At 39.2% G+C, this 22,705-nt stretch overlaps 1 non-coding gene across 1 annotated transcript; it reads left to right on the top strand.

The window, feature by feature from the left end:
- The first annotated feature begins 8,687 nt into the window (after positions 1-8,687).
- LOC136386624 (small nucleolar RNA SNORD58) lies at positions 8,688-8,750 on the top strand. Its single transcript, XR_010747989.1, has one exon. It is a non-coding gene; the product is annotated as a small nucleolar RNA SNORD58 (small nucleolar RNA).
- The last annotated feature ends 13,955 nt before the right edge of the window (positions 8,751-22,705 follow it).

The following is a 22,705-nucleotide window of genomic DNA, read 5'->3' on the forward strand; positions in this document are numbered from 1 at the left end:
AACACACACACACACACACACACACACGCAAATCAAAACTAAAACCTCCAACAAGGCCACAATAAAAACGAAGATAATCTGTGACAACAATAACATGAAAGAGGGTGGGATAAAAATCTGCAGTAGCAAAAAATGATGGGGTGCAGAAGCACTCATAAGACAAAGAACTCTTGTACATATGACAGTTTTTCTCTTGTACATATGACAACAGTTTTTAGTATCATCTGGGGCTTCTCACAGAGCAAGACACACGGGGATGATTTTCAGGTACTAAGATTCCCCATAGACATACATTTTAAATACCAAACAGGTTACTCAAATTGTGCTATATATATTTTAGTGTGAGAGAAAGACAGACAAGGAGAAACTGACAGGAAGGGAGAGAGATGAGAAGCATCAACTTGTAGTTGTGACAATTTAGTTGTTCATTGATTTCTTTCTCATATATGCCTTTACTAGGGGCTCCAGGTGAGCCAGTGACCCCTTGCTCAAGCCAGTGACCTTGGGCTCAAGCTAGTGATCATGGAGTCATACCTATGATCCCATGCTCAAGGTGGGGACCCCATGCTCAAACCAGATGAGTCTGTACTCAAGCGAGGGACCTCGGTTTCAAACCTGGGTCTTTAGTATCCCAGGGGGACAATCTAACTACTGCACCATTGCTTTCTTAAGCAAATTGTGCTATATTTTTTTTCGGTGTAAGAAGTGGGATGGGAACCCTGTGCTACATTTTTTTTTTTACAGAGACAGCGAGAGAGTCAGAGAGAGGGACAGACAGACAGGAACAGAGAGAGATGAGAAGCATCAATCATTAGTTTTTTGTTGTGACACCTTAGTTGTTCATTGATTGCTTTCTCATATGTGTCTTGACCATGGGCCTTCAGCAGACTGAGTAAGCCCCTGCTCCAGCCAGTGACCTTGGGTCCAAGCTGGTGAGCTTTGCTTAAACCAGATGAGTCCACACTCAAGCTGGGGACCTCGGGGTCTCGAACCTGGGTCCTCCGCATCCCAGTCTGATGCTCTATACACTGCGCCACCGCCTGGTCAGGCCCTGTGCTACATTTTTAATGCTTACATGGCACACAATTACACTTCGAACTAAAATTAAAAATACCTTAATTTGTTTTTATCTGCACACAGAAGTGATGGTTAATATATTTTTGACTGATGTAAAATTTGGACTTTTTTATCTATAAAATGTCACAGTATTTTTTTATATAAGAAACCTATTGGTAAAATGGGTCAAGAACATCAAAATTTACAAATTTTCAGATATAAAACATAAATTATGTGACTATAATGCAATGTACAGCATGGTGATGATAGTTAACAATACTGTATTATATATTTAAAAGTTACTACCCTGGCTGGCTGGCTCAGTGGTAGAGCATTGGCCTGGCATGCGGGAGTCCCGGGTTCAATTCCCAGCCAGGGCACACAGGAGAAGCGCCCATCTGCTTCTCCATCCCTCCCCCTCTCCTTCCTCTCTGTCTCTCTCTTCCCCTCCCGCAGCCAAGGTTCCATTAGAGCAAAGTTGGCCCGGGCACTGAGGATGGCTCTGTGGCCTCTGCCTCAGGCGCTAGAATGGCTTTGATTGTGGCAGAGCAACGTTCCAAGATGGGCAGAGCATCGCCCCCTGGTGAGTGTGCCGGGTGGATCCCAGTTGGGCGCATTCGGGAGTCTGTCTGACTGCCTCCCCGTTTCCAACTTCAGGAAAAGAAAAAGAAAAAAAAAGTTACTAACAGAGAGAGGGATAGATAGGGACAGACAGACAGGAACGAAGAGATATGAAAAGCATCAATCATGAGTTTTTTGTTGTGACACCTTAGTTGTTCATTGATTGCTTTCTCATATATGCCTTGGCCATGGGCCTTCAGCAGACTGAGTAACCCCTTGCTTGAGCCAGTGACCTTGGGTCCAAGCTGGTGAGCTTTTGCTCAAACCAGATGAGCCCGCACTCAAGCTGGCGACTTTGGGGTCTCGAACCTGGGTCCTCCGCATCCCAGTCTGATGCTCTATCCATTGTTCCACCACCTGGTCAGGCTAACAGAGAATGTCTTAAATGTTTCCTTTACAAGAAAAAAAAATGAAAATCTATATAGTATTATAGAAGTAAACTGGACTTATTGTCATGTTCATTTTATAATATATACAAATAGTGAATAATTATGCTGTACACCTGAAACTAATATTGTGGTATATATGTTAATTATATCTCAATTTAAAAATAAATAAATATTGAAAAAATACCAAATATTTCAAACACACAGTTACAAATGACTGCCCAATTTAGTAGCCTAAATACAATCATGATTTTATGCTCATGAAATCAGTAGGTCAAGAATTTAGAAAGGGCAGAAAAAGGAGAGCCTTCTTGCTCCATGATGTCTGGCACCTTCCCTGGGAAAACTTGAATACTGGGCTTACTTTTTTTTGTGTGTGTGACAGAGACAGGGAGAGAAAGAGAGGGAGACAGATAGGGACAGACAGACAGCAAGAGACAGAGAGAGAGATGAGAAGCATCAATTCTTTGTTGTGGCAACTTAGTTTTTCATTGATTGCTTTCTCATATGTTCACTGACTTGGGGGTTTCAGCAGAGCGAGTCACTCTTTCTTCAAGCCAGTGACCTTGGACTTCAAGCCATTAACCATTAGGCTCAAACCAGCAACCATGAGGTCATGTCTATGATCCCACGCTCAAGCCAGCAATCCCGTACTTGAATTTCCTGCTGGTGAGCCTGTGCTCAAGCTGAATAAACATGCACTCAAGTCCGTGACCTCAGGGTTTTAAACCTAGTTCCTCTGCATTCCAGTTTGACACTGTATTCACTTCATCACCACTAAGTCAAGCAAAGGCTGGGTTTACTTGATGGTCAGGGCCTTAGATTATGTAAAGTCTTGTTCACTTAGATGCCTGAGATGGGAAAACACAAAGTCTTTAAGTGCCTACATGTGACTCATGCACATAGCTGGCATCCTCACTGTACGGTGACTTCAGCATAGTGAAATGCCTTATATGGTGGCTCAAGTCTCCTTGAGTAAATGATCCAGCAAGTAGTAATGGAAATCACATTTTCTCATCTCATCTCAGACTCACACTGTGTCACTTCCACAACATCCAAAATATATAAGATACTGATCCAACTCAATGGCAAAAAGGAAGTAATTCAATAAAAAATGGGCAGAAGACCCAAGTAGACATTTTCCCAAAGAAGTCATACAAATGGCCAACAGGTATATGAACAGATGCTCAACATCATTAGTCATTAAATATATACAAATCAGACTATAATAAGATACCACCTCATACCTGTTAAGATGATTATTAACCAAAACAAACAAACAAGCAATAAAAAAAAATCCTAAGAGATATTTTCCCATGCATAAGATACTCCAATGTATAAGTTTCTCATTAATTTTAGGGGCCTGCAATTTGAGAAAAAAATAGTATTATATAAAATTATTGAATTCAAATTTTATTCATCATAAAACTCATAGAATTCCTCATCCAAGTGAAAAAGTGGGAAATTCAATTAAAAAAATTTACAATCACTGTATAAGACAAATCCAATTTTTAGACCCCAAATTTTTCAAAAAGAGGTACATCTTATACATGGGAAATATGGTAATTATTGACAAGAATATGGAGAAAAGAAAACCCATGTGCAGAGTTGGTGGGAATGTGAATTGATATAGCCATTTTGAAAACAGTATATCTGTTCCTCAACAATTTAGATGACCATATAATCCAGAAATGCCACTTCTGGGCATATATTTGCTGTAAACAAAATCATGATCTTGGATGGTGACAGAGTAGGCAAACATACCAACTGCCACCTTCTAGGACCAAGTTAGATTACAACTTAATTTAAGAACAATCATCGTGAAAAATCAACTTTAGACTAATTGAAGAGGAGTCTATACACAAGGGTCACAGAAGAAGCCACAATGAGACTGGTAGGAAGTGCAGAGACATGAATAGGGCTGCCTGGCTTTCAGGATTTAGTGGTGGCTGAGGGTCCATAGGGATTCTCACTATGGGGAGGGTCACCCTGAAAAGTGAGGGTCTGTAAAGCCAGTAGCCACGGCCACCAGCACAGCTGCCTGGCCCGTGCAGGTTTGCATTTGATTCAGACAGACGGTAATGAAACAACAAAGCCAAGAACTGGTGGGCCATTAGCTTTAATCCTAGCTTGCACTCGATGGGCAAGAAATACATAAAGTGGGTAAACACTTCCTTTTCCATTCAGGGCTTCCAAAGCAACTGACTTATCTGAGTTTCCTAGAATCAAAGGTTTCTACCTCAGCAGCCTTATTCAACTCTGTTTCCCATCTCCTTCTCTCTGCACAAACTGGCTTCTCCTTCAGCACTCCACCATCTTGGCTGCTTCTCCTCTCTTCCACATGGCCTTTCTCTGCTCTCCTCTCTAACGCTAATCTCAGGAACTGAGAGAGAGCAAGCTCCTGGTCTTCCCCCATTTTATAGTGTAGAAATCAAAACCTTTAATCCAATAAGGAAGTCTCTGATACAAAGTCACTTATCTGAAGCATAATGGGATTCCTCATGAGAGTGCACCACCCCGTATCATGCAATCAGTCAAGGGTGTGGGGTAAAACTTAGTCTTAAAACTAAGCCTTAGGCTATAATGACCTGGCCTGCTTACAGCCTGTTCCTCACACCCAATACAAACTATAAGCGAGGAAACATATATCATATTTAAAAACTTATTTGACCAACAGGGTCTTAAACCCCAGGGTGGATGCCATAGATTAGAGCCCAGAGCATAGAAAAGGCACCCACATAACTTTTGGTGGTGAAAAGAGCTGAGGTTTTTGTCTGTGAGAAAGAGACAGAGCTCTCAAAGACACAGGCATCATATAAAAAGGCCAGTGCAGAAAATTTTATTCACAGCCACTTACCAGAGGCTCTGGCAGAGGAAGTGCTAAGAAGACTAAAGCTGTGTGAGGACACTGTGAAGTTGGAAGCCCATAGTGGAAACACCATGGAGGACAACCACCAGAACTCATGCTGAGTCATTCTTCAATACTGTAGTCACCATCTTTCTAGGGTGGAACAGTCCCCTCCATTTAGCATCAGCCTGGGGGAAAGCAACTTCCCTACACTCAAGAATCTTTCCTACCCCACTCAGTGAAGATTGGGCTATTCTGAGAAGTCAACCAGGAAGCAGGGTATGCATCAGTGACTCAGTTTTCTGGCATTGAGGCTGGAGCTTTACCCTGCATGCTTTCTAGTCTATGACTGGTGCTTCCTTTCTGAGGAAGATTCAATAGAAACTGTCCAGACTGCAAGAAGACCACACCTTTGGGTCTCAGAGGCAACAACCCATGGATTCCTGGTGGCTACATTCTACTGAGGTCAATAAAAAAGTTTGAACAAACTGACACCTGGGGCTGAGCCACACCCACCACCCTTCCTAATCCCTGAATTACCCCAGGCTACAGACTCTAGCAGAGATTTTTTTTAGTGTTCAAACCCAACAATCAGCCAGCAGACAGAAATTGTAGGAGGAGGAGTCAGTGAACCTTGGTCCACAAAAATTGTGGACCTTCCTTTGGGTCCAGTGTGGGTAGAAGCCAGCCTAGGGGTACTTTTTGGTATTTCTGTGTGCACATGGGCCCAGCAAAGGTAGCCACAAACTATGGATTGTTTGTAGCTCCAATAAGGTTGCAGAGGACCAGTAACAGGTAGTGTCCCCCAGTGGCCTGTGCTGTTTTTTCCAGGGAGGTCCAGGCACAGCACATGCAGTGGCCAGCTGTGGAGAGCATTGGTTCAGGACCTAACAGTCCTTGTTGGTGGCATGTCCTAAGGAAAGTCTCCTCACACCTGTCCCAGCTGAAGCAAGTTCTATTTTCTGTGATCAGCACCAGCACAGCAGCTCATGTCCACTGGACAGGGTGGAGCTTCACATTCAGCTGGCATGTGTGTTAGATATCCTTCCCCACTAGGCTAGGTTCCACAGAGGGAAGGAAGAGAAGTTTGGAGCACTGACATTTAAAGCCTATTATTGGGTTTGGTTGAGGAGATTACCCAAATCTTGGGGGCATAGTCAGTTCCAGGGTAGGATTCTTTCAGTCTTCCTATCTGTAAAGCCAGTAGCCAGGGCCACCATCACAGCCACCCGGCCCATGCAGGTTTGCATTGAATTCAGACAGTCAGTAAAGAAACAACAGAGCCAAAAACTGGTGGGCCATTATCTTTAATCCTAGCTTGCACCCAGCGAGCAAGTAAAAACTCACACTGGGCTCTAAAACCCACTCATTCAGTGCTCACAAAGCTACTGACTTATCCGAGTTTTCCTAGAATCAAAGGTTTCTAGCTCACTAGCCTTATTCACCTCTGTTCCCCATCTCCTTCCTTCTCCCTGCACAAACTGGCTTTTCCTTCAGCACTCTGCCATCTTGGCTGCTTCTCCTGGCCTCCGCTCTCTTCTGTGCTCTCCTCTCTAATGCTAATCTCAGGAACCAAAAGAGCAAGCTCCCAGTCTGCCCCTATTTTATAGTGTAGAAATCAAAACCTTTAATCCAACATGCAAATAAGGAAGTCTTTGATACAAAGTCACTTATCTGAGGTATAATGGGATTCCTCATGAGAGTGCACCACCCCACATCATGCAATCAGTCAAGGGTGTGGGGAAAAGCTTAGCCTTAAAACTAAGCCTTAAGCTATAATCACCCTGCCTGCTTACAGCCTGTCCCCACACCCAATGCAAACTATAAGCAAGCGAACATATATATCATATTTACAAATTTATTTGACCAACACTATCTGAGACCAAGTTCTCACCAGCTGGAAGAACTTCTGCAAAGGGGCCTGTCGGCCCCACTCAATCTGAATCTGCTGCTCAACTTGCTGGAGAAAAATAAAATTTGGGTATCCAGTAGTGGCTGACAAATTAGGCTCTGAGCAAGGGCAACTTTCCTCATACAGAGATCCTGACCAAGAGACCTCTGCAGTAGGTGATCCCACTAATGTCAAGTTCCCAAATTCAGCTGCCTTAACCCACCAAGCTTGAAACTTCTAGAGGGTATGTTTGGGTGAGGCCAGTCTGGGTCTATACTACAGTCTTTCTACAGAAGAGTCCATGAGAAGACCAGGCAGCTTTAAGAGGAGGTGTAGCAACTGAATAGTGGAGGCAAATTTTACAGAGTTTGTGGTTTTTATGGAGTTTCTGTCATCTCTAAGGAGGAAGAAGCTGATTCTTATAGACAGCTTAGCCCTTCCAACAGTATTCAGGCACAGAAAACACAGATAAAAACAGAAAACAGAGCAGTAGCACCATACAGGTAGCCCATGTCAGATTACAAAAAATAATTGATGTCTTCCCAAGAAGATCTAGAACAAACACAATGAGTAATAGGTGGTAGAAAGCACAAATGCTAGACTCAGCTAGCTAAACAAGCAGCATGCTCCAAAAAGAGGTCAACCAGGCACCAGACACTATGGAATATAAATATGCCCAACTGGATAAACACTGCACAGTGTCTAATACACATGATCAAGGCTGACCCTTAGAGCCAGTCAGCCTGAAAGAATAACAGCACCCATAAAAGGACCCACTGAATTCAATACTCACATACAGCAAGAGGGTAAATACTACCCTCAATAAACAATCCTAGAAGAAGCAACTCAGGTGTCCTGGAGGTCAGTACCACCTAGCCCATCTTCCTCATAATGTCATCACAACAAATTTTAAAGTCAGACAGCTCTACCTAATAAACAGACAAAATGGGCAGAAAAAGAAATACTACCTAAATGAATCAACAAGAAAATTCTTCAGAAAAAGAACTACAGTGGTATCTTGAGATACAAACAGATGAACATACAAATTTTTAAGATATGAGCTGCAACTCGGTCAATATTTTTGTTCGAGATCCAAGCGAAATTCCGAGATATGAGTCGTGATTCGGGAAGCTGCCGCTAGTTGGAGCATTGGTGTTCGGGTCCAGTTTTGGCAGTTTGCTATACAAGTTGACTGACTTACGAGCTCAGTTACAGAACAAATTAAATTCGTATCTCAAGGTACCACTGTAAATAAAATGGAAGTATCCAAACTACCAGATGCAGAGTTTAAAATAATGATTTTTAAAATGCTCAGGTATCTTAGTGCAACAATGTATGGTCATAATGAGAACCTAAATAAAGAGAGAGCAAGCATCAAAAAGGACATTGTATTAAAAAGAAACAGTCAGAAATAACAAACATAGTATTATAAATGAAGACTGCACTAGGGAGAATCAACAGCTGGCTGGATGAAGCAGAGGATCAAATCAACAATTTAGAGGACAAGATAAATAAAAGCACAGAATCAAAGCAGCAGAAAGAAAAGAGGCTCAAAAAGACTGAGGACACTTGAAAAGACCTCTGCAACAAAATGAAGAGAAACAAAATCTGTATCATAGGGTTTCCTGAAGGAGAAGAGAGCAAACAAGGGATAGAAAACCTGGTTGAAGAAATTATAGCTGAAAATATCCCAAAATTGATGAAGGAAAAAGTCACACAAGTTCCAGAAGCACAGGAAGAATAGTAAAAGCTGCAAGATAAAAGCAGTTAATTACCTACAGAGGAGCCCACATAAGGATGATATCTGACTTCCCAACAGAAACACTTGAGATCAGAAAGGATTGGCAAGAAATATTCAAAATAATGCAAAACAAGAACTACAACCTTGCTGTGATGACAGTCTTAGGACACCTTTGGATTAACCATGAAAAAAAAGAAAAAGAACTACAACCAAGACTGCTTTATCTAGCAGAGGTACCATTTAAAATTGAAGATGAAATAAAAAGCTTCCAAGACAAAAAAAGACTGAAGGAATTCATCACAACCAAAACAGTACTGCACGAAATGTTAAGGAATCTGCTATGAAAAGAACAAAGGAAAAAAATGAGAGAAAGAGGATAGTAGGATTAAAAAATAAAATTGCAATAAATAAGTACATGTCAATAATAACCTTAAATGTACATGCATTAAATGCTCAAATCAAAATACATTGGGTAGCTGCATGGATAAGAAAATAGGACCCATACATATGCTGTCTACAAGAGACCCATATCAGAACAAAAGACTGAAAGTGAAGAGATGGGAAAAAGTATTTCATGAAAATGGAAATTAAAAAAAAGCTGTGGTAGCAATACTTATATCTGACAAAATAGTTTTTCAAACAAAACTTATATAGTAAGGGATAAAGAAGGTCACTACATAATAATAAAAGAAGAAATCCTACAGGAGAATATAACCATTATAAATATTTAAACAGCTAATATAGAAGCACCTAAATATATAAAGCAGACTTTGATGAACATAAAGGACAAGATCACAGCAGTACTATAATATTAGGGGATTTAAAAATCCTACTAACATTAATAGATAGATCCCACAGACAGAAAACTAACAAAGAAACACTGACTTTAAATGACACAGTAGATTAACTGGATTTCATTGATATCTTCAGAGCCTTTTACCCCAAAGCAGCAGAATATACATGCCTTTCAAGAGTTAATGTTACATTTTCTAGGAGAGACTACATGTTAAGACATAAAACAAGTCTCAACATATTTAAGGAGATTCAAATCATATCAAGCATTTTCTCTGACCCCAATGGCATGAAACTAAAATAGAAAAACTGAAAAAACACTCACGCAATAGGAGGCTAAATAGCATAATATTAACTAACAAATGGGTTAACAATGAGACCAAGAAAAAAATAAAAAATTTCCTTGAAACAAATTAAAATGAACATACAACAACCCAATATCTATGGGACACAGCAAAAGCGGTCTTGAGAGGGAAGTTTATAGCACTGCAAGCATACCTTAAAAAGCAAATAAAAGCTCAAATAAACAACTTAACCCTGCACTTAAAAAAACTAGGAAATGAACAACAAATAAAGCCCAGATAAAGTAAAAGGAAAGAAATAATAAAGATCAGAGCAAAAATAAATGGCATAGAGGCAAAAAAAAACAAAACAAACAAAACAAAACAAAAAAACCCCAAAACAAACAAACAAAAAACAATAAAAAACCCCAAAAAACCAAAAGGCCAATGAAACCAGGAGCTGGTTCTTTGAAAAGGTAAACAAGATTAAGAAAACTTTAATCAGATTCATCAAGATAAAAAGAGAGAGGATCCAAATTAATAAAATTATAAATGAAAGTGGAGAAGTAATAACTGACACCACAGAAATACCATGGATTGTAAGAAAATACTATGAAGATGTATATGCCAAAAAATTGGACAACCTAGCCAAATGGTTAAATTCTTAAAAACATACAATCATCCAAAACTCAATCTGGAAGAGTCAGAAAACCTAAAGAGACCAATTACAGTAAAAGGAATTGAAACAGTTATCAAAATACTCCCAGCAAACAAAATACCTGGACCCAATGGCTTCACAAGCAAATTTTATTAAACATTAAAGAACATCTATCCTTCTCAAGCTATTCCAAAAAATTCAAGAGGAGGGAAGACTTCCAAGCTCATTTTATGAGGCAAGCGTTATCTTCATTCTAAAACCAAATAAAGACTATACAAAGAAAAATGATAGGCCAATATCTGATGAACATAGATGCTAAAATTCTCAAGAAAATATTAGCAAACTGGATCCCTAAAGTTTCAGTAAAAAAACCTACTAGACCTGATAAATGAATTTGGAACTGTGTCAGGATATAAAATTAATATTCAGAAATCAGTGGCATTTTTATGCACCAAAAATAAACTGTGAGAAAAAAAAATTAAAGAGACAATTTCCTTCACCATTACAACCAAAATATAAAAATAAATAAATAAAGTACCTAAGAATTTAACCAAAAAGGTAAAAGACTTGTACTTGAAAAATTATATGACATTGAAAAAAGAAATCAAGAAAGATACAAACAAGTGGAGGCATATACTGTGTTCATGGATATAAAGAATAAACTTCCTTAAAACATCTATACTGCCCTGGCTGGTTGGCTCAGTGGTAGAGCGTCTGCCTGGCGTGCAGGAGTCTCGGGTTCAATTCCCGCCCAGGGCACACAGGAGAAGCACCCATCTGCTTCTCCACCCCTCCCCCTCTCCTTCCTCTCTGTCTCTCTCTTCCCCTCCCGCAGCCAAGGCTCCATTGGAGCAAAGTTTGCCTGGGCGCTGAGGATGGCTCTGTGGCCTCTGCCTCGGGCACTAGAATGACTCTGATTGCTGCAGAGCGACGCCCCAAGATGGGCAGAGCATCACCTCCTGGTGGGCATGCCTGGTGGATACCGGTCAGGCACATGCAGGAGTCTGTCTGACTGCCTCCCCGTTTCTGGCTTCGGAAAAATACAAAAAAAAAACAAAAAACCCAAAAAACAAAAATATCTATACTACTCAAAGCAATCTATGGATTCAATGCAATTTTTATTAAAATACCAAAGGCATAATTAAAAGATATAGAACAAATATTTTAAAACTTTATATGGAACCAAAAAAGAACCCAAATAGCTTCAGCAATCTTGAAAATAAAGAATAAAGTGGGTGGTAACAAACTTCCTGATATTGAGGTATATTGCAAGGCCACTGTAATCAAAACAGCTTGGTACTGGCTTAACAACAGGCATATATATCAAAGGAACAGAATAGAGAACCCAAAATAAACCCATGCCTTTCTGGTGAATTTTTATTTCAAAAAGGAGGTTAGAATATACAATGGAATAAAGACAGTCTCTTTAATAAATGGTGCTGAGAACATTGGTGAGGTACATGCAAAAAAATAAACTAGACCAACTTGCACCATTAACAAATATAAACTCAAAATGGGTTTAAAAACTTCAATGTATGGTAAGTTACAAAATCAAAAACATCTTGGAAGAAAACATAGGCAGTAAACTCTCCAATATCACTTGTGTCAATATTTTTGCTGATATATCTTCGCTGGCAAGTGAAATAAAGAACAAAATAAACAAATGGGACTACATCAAACTAAAAGGCTTTTGCATAGCAAAAGACATCAGTAACAAAATAAAAAGACAATTCACACAATGAGAGAACATATTTGCTAATACGTCTGATAAGGGGTTAATGACTAAAATTTGAAAAGAACTTTAAAACTCAATATGAGGAAGGTAAGCAACCCAATTAAGAAATAGGCAAAGGAACTGAATAGACAATTTTTCAAAGAGTACCGACAGTTGGCCACTAAACATATGAAAAAGTGTTCAATATCACTAATAACCAGAGAAATACAAATTAAAACCACAAATAGATCACCTCACATCTGTCAGAATGGCATTTATTAACAAATCAACCCACAAGTGGTGGTGAGGGTGTGGAGAAAAGGGAACCCCTCCTGCACTGCTGGTGGGAATGCAGACTGGTGCAGCCACTGTGGAAAACAGTATGGTGTTTACTTAAAAATTAAAAAATGGAACTGAATTTTGACTCAGCATTCTCACTTTTTATTTTTATTTTTAGCATGAGGGACAGAGATACAGAAAGAGAGACAGAGAGAGGGACAGATAGGGACAGATAAGCAGGAAGGGAGAAAGATAAGGAGCACCAATTCTTTATTGAGGCACCTTAAAGTTGTTCATTGATTGCTGTCCCATCTATGCTTTGACCAGTGGGCTGCAGCAGAGTAAGGGACCCTTTGTTCAAGGCTGCAACCTTGAACTCAAGCTAGCAACCTTGGGCTTCAAGCCAGTGACCTTCAGGCTCAAGCCAGTGACCATGGGGTCACGTCTATGATGTCATGCTCAAGTCAGCAACCTTACACTCAAGCTGGTGAGCTCACACTCAAGCCAGGTGAGCCCATGCTCATGCTGGTGATCTTGGGGCTCTGAACCTGGGTCCTCTCTGTCCCAGCCCAACATTCTATCCACTCTGCCAGTGCCTGGCCAAGCCTAGCTATTCCGCTTTTAGTAATATACACTCAGAATCCCAAAACATCGATTCAAAGGAAGATATGCACCCCCCTGCTGATTGCAGTATTGTTTACAATAAGCAAAATATGGAAAAAAAAACCCATTTTTCCATCAGTGGACAAGTGAATAAAAAAGGCATGGCACATATACACAATGGAATACTATGCAGCCATGAAAAAGAAAGAAATCTTACCTTTTGTGATGGAATGGATGGTCCTGGAGATTATTATGCTAAGTTAAGTAAGCCAGGCAGAGAAAGACAAATATCATATTATCTCACTTATATATGGAATCTAATGAATGAAGTAAACTAAGGAACAGAATAGAGGCAGTGGAGGGGTCACAAGTAGCAAAGGGACAGCTGTCAGAGGGAAGGGGATGAAGGGACAGGATCAGAGAAGGTGAAGGGACTAGTAAAATTATATATACATAGCATGGATACAGGTAACAGGACAGCAAATCCCAGAGGGAAGGGGGAAGGGGGTTAGGGGGAGGGAAGTAAAGGGGAGTAATGAGTGGAACATGGTTGGAGGTGAGGGTGTTATATTGAGTGGGACACTTGCATCCATGTTAACACAATAAATTAAAATTTTTAATTAAAAATAATGATCTTAAGGAGATATCTGTACTTCATTATTATTGTAGCATTATTAGCATTATTAACAATAGCCAATCTATGGAAACAAAATAAGTGTCTTTCAGATGAATGGGTAAAAAAAAATTCACTTATATGAATATATATTAATATTATTCAACCATAAAAACAGTTTGTAAAAAAAAAAAGAAAACTGTCACAACAACATGGATGATCCTAGAGGAAATTATGTTCAATAAAATAAGTCACACAGAGTTAGACAAATACATTTGATAAGAGACTAGATCTTATGCACTTGTCAATTTAAATTGTTAATCATTTTGTAAAGCATAAGTACATCAAATCATCACACTGCATACTTTAAATATGAACAATGTTATTTGTCAACTATACCTCAATAAAGTTGGGAAAAATAATCAAATGGCATAATTTCAAAATACAAGCAACAACAAAAAATGGCTACAAGAGGAGATAGAGTGATCCAGTCAAGGTGGGAGAGCAGGTGGACACTGTATCACCTCCTCCCATGACTACATAACAATTATAACTAAATTGTAAAACAATCAACCTGGATAAACATCTGAAAACTAGCTGAACAGAAGTCCTATCACTAAGAATATTTTTTAAAAGTCATGTAGATGGGAACAACCAAAATGTCCCTCAATAGATGACTGGATAAAGAAGATGTGGTATGTAAATACAAGGAATACTACTCAGCCATAAGAAATGATGACATATTATTATTATGACAACATAGATAGACCTTGAGAATGTTATAGTAAGTAAAATAAGTGAATCATAAAAAGCTAAGAACTGTATGATTTCACACATAGATGGAATATAAAAGTGAGACTTATGGACATAGATAAAAGTGAAAGGGTATTCTGGGAAGAGGGAGTATAGGGGAGAGAAGTAAAGAGGGACAAATATACGGTGACAGAAAATGATTTGACTTTGGGTTATGGGCACACAACGCAGTCAGCAGTTCAAATGCTATAGAAATGTTCACCTGAATTGTATGTACTCATACTGATCGGTGTCATCCCATTAAATTTAATTTCAAAATAAATAAAATAAAAAGGCATGTAGAAACTGGTAGGAGAAATCAAACTGCAAAACAAGCTGGCACCACTCCCATGTGTGGCAGTTGAGAATCTGGAGGATTATCTCAGCTGTAGATGTCCCGCATGAGACGTGAAGCATCTCAGCCCTACAATGGGCTTTCAGCCCAGAACACTCATTCTGGGAAGAAGAGACCACAAGACAACTGGCTGTGAATATCTGTGGAGAATCCATACATCCGGGTGAGACAAAAGGCTGCTGGTGTAAAAAAAGGTATTCCATTAAAGAGATTGTGTATAAACTCTTCCTCACAGACACTCATACTGGGCTCCCTCAGGTGGCACTAGAAACATACAGGGAGAAACTCAGTTGTGTGGCTTCAGCACAAGGGCTGGAAGGATGGCCACCTTTAGTTCTGTGTTGAGCCCTCCTCCATATGGACAATATAAATCTGCATTAACCTAATGAATGTACTCACTCCAGCCTGAAGACTACCTGAGACTTTGCCCTACCCCAAAGGTCCATAAGCCTTAGGCTGGTGGAGATGGCTTTTGTGTACCCTGAGACATATGCTGAATGGTCACCGGCTTAGAGCTTGTACCAAATATAAATCTACAATCTCCCTATGAACACCATTTGCCCCATCCTAATAACTCTCTAAATACCTGCCTCACCAACTTCTGTACTGCCTAAAGCTCTTTCAGCTGAGCCTTATGGGCAGCCTACAGGTTGCAGCAGGTCTCAGGATACCTTGGATCAATTTCTGACCTGCTCCAAGCACCCTACTGGTGGCTGCCAGTCTTAGTTCACAGTGTGGCTTCTCCCACGTGCATGCAGACCCAACACAGTCAGTTACTAACTTTCAACCAATTTTTTACTCCTAACAGAAAACCCCAAACCAGTCTCAGGTAACATCTGACATTGGCCTGCACTGGGTCCCATCCTAAAAGACCCCAGAACCAATCCATCTGGTGTCTAATTTTGGAACACAACAGAGCCCCACCTTATTACCTCCGTAAGTGGCCATTCAAAAGGTAGTCTCTGAAGGCACCAGACATTAATAAGGCAAATCTTCCTTTGTGGGGGTCAACCCCTGCAAAGCCACTGGTACATTGTGGTCATAGCCAATCCTCATAGCTACTCAGCCTGACAGCCAATCCAATGGTTAATGTGCCAACAGCAATCAAGATTAATCTACAATAGGAAGGAATGCACAACTCACAAAAGGGACACACCTGGAGCACTCAAAACAGGTGACAAGACAGATTGGGCTGCATAAGACACCCATTACATAAGGCCACTCTGCCAAGACTGGGAGACATAGCAGATCTACTTAATATGATACATAGAAACAAAAACAGAAAGGCAGCCAAAATATGGAGAAAAAGAAGCATGACATAAATGAAAGAATAGTATGCCTGAATAAGCAGTGGCACAGTGGATAGAGCATTGGACTGTGATGCAGAGGACCCAGATATGAAACCCCAAGGTCACTGGCTTGAGCAAGGAGTCACTCGGTCTGCTGTAACCCCCTAGTCAAGGCACATATGAGAAAGCAATCAATGAACAACTAAGGTGCTGCAACAAAGAACTGATGCTTCTAATCCCTCTCCCTTCCTGTATGTCTGTCCTTATCTGTCCCTGTCTCTGTCTCTGTCACACACACACAAAAATAAGAATAGCAGAAATCTCCAGAAACAGACCTAAAAAAATAGATGTAAGCAATTTATGAGCAATAGATTTTGAAATGCTGGTTATAAGGATGCTCAAAGAACTTAGTGAGAACTTCAACAATGAAATAGTAGGCATTAAAAAGGGTATAAAAACTATAAAAGAGAATCAGTCAGAAATGAAGAATATAATAAATAACTGAAATAAATAATACACTAAAAGGAATTAACAGAAGATTATATGAAATAGAAAATCAAATCACCAATTTGACAAAGGCTAAAATCTATGTAGTGTTTAATTCAATTTTCTAAATAAAAGTATATATAAACAAGTTAGGAGAAAACACCAAATTGGAACAGTAAAAAGAAAAAAAAAGAATTAAATAAAGAGGATAATTTAAAGGACTGTTGTGACGTCATCAAGCATAACAACATTTGCATTATGATGGTGCCAGAAGGAGAAGAGAGAGAGAGCAAGTGATTAAGAACCTATCTGAAGAAGTAGTATGCTAGTGAAATAAAAAGACACACATGTCCAGAAAGTGCAGAGAGTCCCAAACAAAATGAACCCAAAGAGGCCCACACACAAAGACATCATAATTGAAATGGCCAAGTTTAAAGACTAAAAGAGAATCTTAAAAGCAACAAGAGAAAAACAATTAACTACAAGGAAGCTACCATAAGACTGTTGATTGATTTCTCAACAGAAATATTTTAGGTCAGAAGAAATTGGCATAAAACATTTCAAATAATGAAAAACAAGGATCTATAACCAAGACTATAATACCCAGCAAAGCTATCATTTATATTCAGGGAAAGATAGTTTCCTAAGCAAGAAAAAGTTAAAGGAGTTCATCACCAAATAAGTATTACAATAAATGTTAAAGGGATATATTACTAAAGGTAAAACTAAGGATATAAATATGAATAATGAAATAGTAACAGATATGTACCTATTGATAATTACTTTAAATGTAAATGGATAAAAAGCTCCATCAGAAGACCTGGGTAACTGAATGGATAAGAAAACAAGACCCATACATATGCTACATACAAGACTCTAACTTCAGATTAAGAGACACATACAGAATAAATGTAAAGGTATATAGCCTGACCAGGCAGGGCGCAGTGGATAGAGTGTCAGACTGGGATGCGGATGACCCAGGTTCGAGACCCCGAGGTTGCCAGCTTGAATACAGACTCATCTGGTTTGAGTGAGGCTTACCAGCTTAGACCCAAGTTCGCTGGCTCAAGCAAGGGGTTACTCGGTCTGCTGTAGCCCCACAGTCAAGGCACATATGGGAAAGCAATTAATGAACAATTAAGGTATTGCAACAAAAAACTAATGATTGCCCTGGCCGGTTGGCTCAGTGGTAGAGCATCGGCATGGCGTGCAGAAGTCCCGGGTTCGATTCCCGGCCAGGGCACACAAGAGGAGTGCCCATCTGCTTCTCCACCCCTCCCCCTCTCCTTCCTCTCTGTCTCTCTCTTCCCCTCCCGCAGCGAGGCCCCATTGGAGCAAAGGTGGCCCAGGTGCTGGGGATGGCTCCTTGGCCTCTGCCCCAGGTGTTGGAGTGGCTCTGGTCGCAACAGAGCGACCGCCCCAGAGGGGCAGAGCATCGCCCCCTGGTGGGCAGAGCGTCGCCCCCTGGTGGGCGTGCCGGGTGGATCCCAGTCCGGCGCATGCGGGAGTCTGTCTGTTTCTCCCCGTTTCCAGCTTCAGAAAAATACAAAAAAAAACAAAAAAAACCCTAATGATTGATGCTTCTCATCTCTCTCCATTCCTGTCTGTTTGTCCCTATCAATCCATCTCTCTGACTGTCTCTCTGAAAAAAAAATAATAATAATGGTATATAAAAGGTATTTCATGAAAATGGAAATGAAATAAAGCTGGGATAACAATACATAATATTACATAAAATAGATTATTAAAATGATGATAATAGGAGATAAAAAAGATATTACATAGTGATAAAGGGATCAATCCAACAAGAGGATATAAGCCTTGTAAACATTTATGCACCCAATATAAGAGCACCTAAATATATAAAGCAAATATTGATGGACATAAATGGAGAAATCAATAATTATATAGCTGTGGTAGGGGACTTTAATACCCCTTTGACATCAATAAATAGATTTTCCTAACAGAAAATCAACAAGAAAACAGTGGCCTTAAATGACACATTACACCAGAAGGATTCAATTAATACTTTTAGAGTATTTTATCCCAAAGCAGCACAATATATATTCTTTTCAAATATTCATAAAATTTTTTTTTTAGGATAAACCACCTATCAGGTCACAAAGCAAGTCTCAATAACTTTAAAATAATTGAAAAAATTTGTGACTTTATGGTATGAAACTAGAAATCAATTATAAAAAGAAAACAAACCAAAAAACACACAGACACATGAAGATCAAATAAAATGCTACTGAACAATGAATGTGTTAACAATGCGATCAAGGAAAAAAAGAAAAGATATCTTAAGACAAATTAAAATGAAAGTAAAACAACCCAAAATTTATGGGACACAAGAAAAGTAATCCTGAGAAGTAAATTCAGAGCAATACAGGCTTACCTCAAGAAACCAGAAGATCTCAAATAAACAACATAACTTTATATTCAAAGAAACTAGAAAAGGAACAGCGAACACAACCCAAAATGAGAATTAGAAAGGAAACAATAAAGATCAAAGCAGAAATAAATGGGTGGATCAGGCAGTGGCGCAGTGGATAGAGCATAAAACTGGGATGCAGAGCATCCAGGTTCAAAACCCCAAGGTTGCTGTCTTGAGCACAGGCTCATTCAACTTAAGTGTGGGCTCACCAGCTTGAACGCAGGGTCACTGGCTTGAGTGTGGGATCATAGACATTACCCCATGGTCGCTGGCTTGAGCTCAAAGGTCACTGGCTTGAAGCTCAAGGTTGCTGGCTTGAGCACAAGGTCATTGACTTGATCAAGGAGTCACTTTCTCTTCTGCAGCTCCCCCAGTCAAGGCACATATGAGAAAGCAATCAATGAACAACTAAAGAGCCACAACAAAAAATTTATGATTCTTATTTCTCTCCCTTCTTTTCTGTCTGTCCCTATCTCTCCTCTCTCTTTTGGGTGGAGCACAGAGCACATTCTTAGCAGCTGCGGCTGATGCAATGCTGTGAGAATACTCCAACTCCCAGAAGCCTCCTGGGCATACCCAGGAAGGAAGCTTGCCCACTATAAGGAAGTGATTTAGCGCCAACCATGCAGCAGCTCCCTGATCTTTTCAGCCATTGGCTATGAAGGACATACTGTAACACCCTATAGGCTGAACCCATCTATATAAGCTAGCTTACTTCCTGAATAAAGTGGATCTGCGTCACTGAACCTGGTCCCCGGAGTTGGGTCTTTGCGTCTCCGTCATCCTCACCCCCGGCAGGACTTGTCCACAGTCTCTGTCTCTCTCTCTCTCTCTGTCTCTGTCACAGAAAAAGCAAAAATAAATAAAATAGAGTTTAAAAATACAAAAAATCAATAAAACCAAAAGCTGGTTCTTTGAAATAATTAACAAAATTGATAAAACTTGAACCAACTCATCAAGAAAAAAAGAGAAAGAACCTAAATAAATATAATCAGAAATAAAAGAGAGGAAGTAACAACTGACTTCATAGAAATACAAAGGATTATGAGAAAATATTATGACCACTCAGCTGCCAACAAATTGGACAAACTGAAAGGAATGGATAAATTCCTAGAAACAAAAAATCTTCTAGGACTGAATGATGTAGAAACAAAAAGTCTGGATAGACCAATTACTTCCAATAATAATGAATTAGTAATAAAAATATTTCCAATAAACAAAACTTTTAGACCAGATGGCTTTACAGGTGAATTTTATTGAACATTCAAAAAAGAATTAACACCTGTTTCAAACTATTCCAAAAAATTTCAAGAAAGGATAAGGCTCCTAAGTTCATATTACAAGGGCACTATTACCCTGATTTCAAAATCAGTCAAAGACATTATAGAACAAGAAAATTATAAGCCAATATTCCTAGCAAAATATTAAGAAATAAATTCAGCAATACATTTAAAATATTATACATCATGATCAAGTGGAATTTACTCCTTGGATGCAAGGTTGGATCAATTATCTGCAAATTAATGAAAACCCTACACCACATAAACAAAATAAAAGATTAAAATCAGGCCCTTTCTGGTTGGCTCAGCGATAGAGTGTCCACCCAATGTGTGGAAGTCCCAAGTTTGATTCCCAGCCAGGGCACACAGGAGAAGTGCCCATCTGCTTCTCCAGCCTTCCCCATCTCCTTTCTCTCTATCTCTCTCTTCCCCTCCTGCAGCCAAGGCTCCATTGGAGCAAAGTTGGCCCGGGCACTGAGGATGGCTCGAGGACCATCCCCTCAGGCTCTAGAATGGCTCTGATTGCAGTGGAGCAATGTCCCAGAGGGGCCAAGCATCACCCCCTGGTGGGCATGCCGGGTGGAACCCTGTCAGGTTCATGCGGGAGTCTGTTTGTTTCCCCTTTGCTTCTCACTTCAGAAAAATACCAACAAAATTAAAATAATATAATCATACTAATAGATGCAGAAAAGGTAATTGACAAAATCCAACACATACTTTTGATAAAAAATACTCTGGGCAAAGTGGCAACAGATGGAATTTATCTCAACATAATCAAAGCCACACATGACAAACCCATAGGTAACATTGTACTCTATGGAAAAAAGGTAAAAACATTTTTCCTAAAATCATAAAGAAGACAAGGTTTTTCACTTTTCCCACTTTTATACAACACAGTATTGGAAGTCCTAGCCACAGCAATAGGACAAGTGAAAAAAAAGGCACCCATATGGAAAAGGAAGAAGTAAAGCTGTCATTATTTGCAAATGAGATGATATTATATAAAGAGAATTCTAAAGATTCGACCAAAAAAAACCACTGGAAGAAATACACAAGTTCAGTAAACTAGTAGGTCACAAAATGAATATTAAGAAATCTTTTATTTTTATACCCCAATAATTAACTATCAAAAAGAGAAATTAAAATAAAATTCCATTTACAACTGCAACAAAACAATAAAATGCCTAGGAGTAAATTATCCAAGAAGATAAAATAAAAACTGTACTTAGAAAGTTATAAGACATGAAGAAAGAAATTATAAAAGATACAAATAAATAGAAGCATATACTGTGCTTACAGAAAGGAAGAATTAACATAAAATGCCCATATTACCAAGTGCAATCTATAAATTCAGTGCAATTTATCTAGCCACAGAAATCTTGAGAAAGAACAAAGATAGAGGTATAACACAACCTGATATCAAGGTTATACTATACTATACTTATACTATACTATAAGACTACAGTAATCCAAACATTACAGTACTGGCATGAAAACAGACACACAGATCAATGGAACAGAACAGAGAGCCAAGAAATAAACCCAGGCATAAATGGTCAATTAATAAGAGGCAACAAAATACAGTGAGGTAGACAATCTGTTCAATAATGATGTTGAGAATATTGGACAGACACATACAAAAGAAAATGAAACTATACACCTTCTTGCAACAGATAAAATGAACTCAAAGTGAATTAAAGACTTAGATGTAATACTCAAGACCAAAAAACTAGAAGGAAACATAAACAGTAAACTTTCTGGCATTGCTCTTGGGTAAGTAAAACAAAAGAAAAATAAATGGAACTACATATTTTTTTTGTTATAGAAATATATTTATTGGCATGGAAAAGTTTTGTAATAAAGTGATATATATATTTATTTTATTTTATTTTTTAAGTGAAAGAACAGGAGATAATGAGATTGACTTCCACATATGCCCTGACTGGGATCTACCCTGCAACCCTCATCTGGTGATGATGATCTAATGAACCTAGCTATTTTTAGTGCCTGAGGCTGATGCACTTGTGCCAACCAAGCTATCCTCAGGGCTCAAGGCGATGCTTGAATCAATGGAGCCACTGGCTGTGGGAGGGGAAGAGGTAGAGAGGCGGGAGAGGGAGGCACATTGTTGCTTCTCTGTGTACCCTGACTGGGAATTGAACTTGGGATGTCCATACCCTCTATCTACTGAGCAACCAGCTATGGCCAGTATATAAAATTAAAAATTTTTTGCACAGCAAAGGAAACCATCAACAAAATAAAAAGACATCCTATGGACAAAAGAAGGCATTTGCCAATGATGAATCTAGTAAATGGTTAATATCCAAAATTTATAAACTCACATGACATGAAAATAAAAGAAAAACGACAACCCAATGGGCAGAGAACCTAAACAGATATTTTCCCAAAGAGCATACAGATAGCCATAGACAAAAAAAAGATACTCAATGTAACTAATCATCAGGGAAATGAAAACAAAACCATAATTTAATTTCACCTCATAGTTATAAGGATGGCTAACATCAATAAATCAACTAGCAATAAGTGTTGACAAGGATGTAAGAAAAGGAAATGCTCATGTGC

This window comes from Saccopteryx leptura, chromosome X (assembly GCF_036850995.1).
Source record: "Saccopteryx leptura isolate mSacLep1 chromosome X, mSacLep1_pri_phased_curated, whole genome shotgun sequence".
NCBI classification, from domain to species: Eukaryota; Metazoa; Chordata; class Mammalia; order Chiroptera; family Emballonuridae; genus Saccopteryx; species Saccopteryx leptura.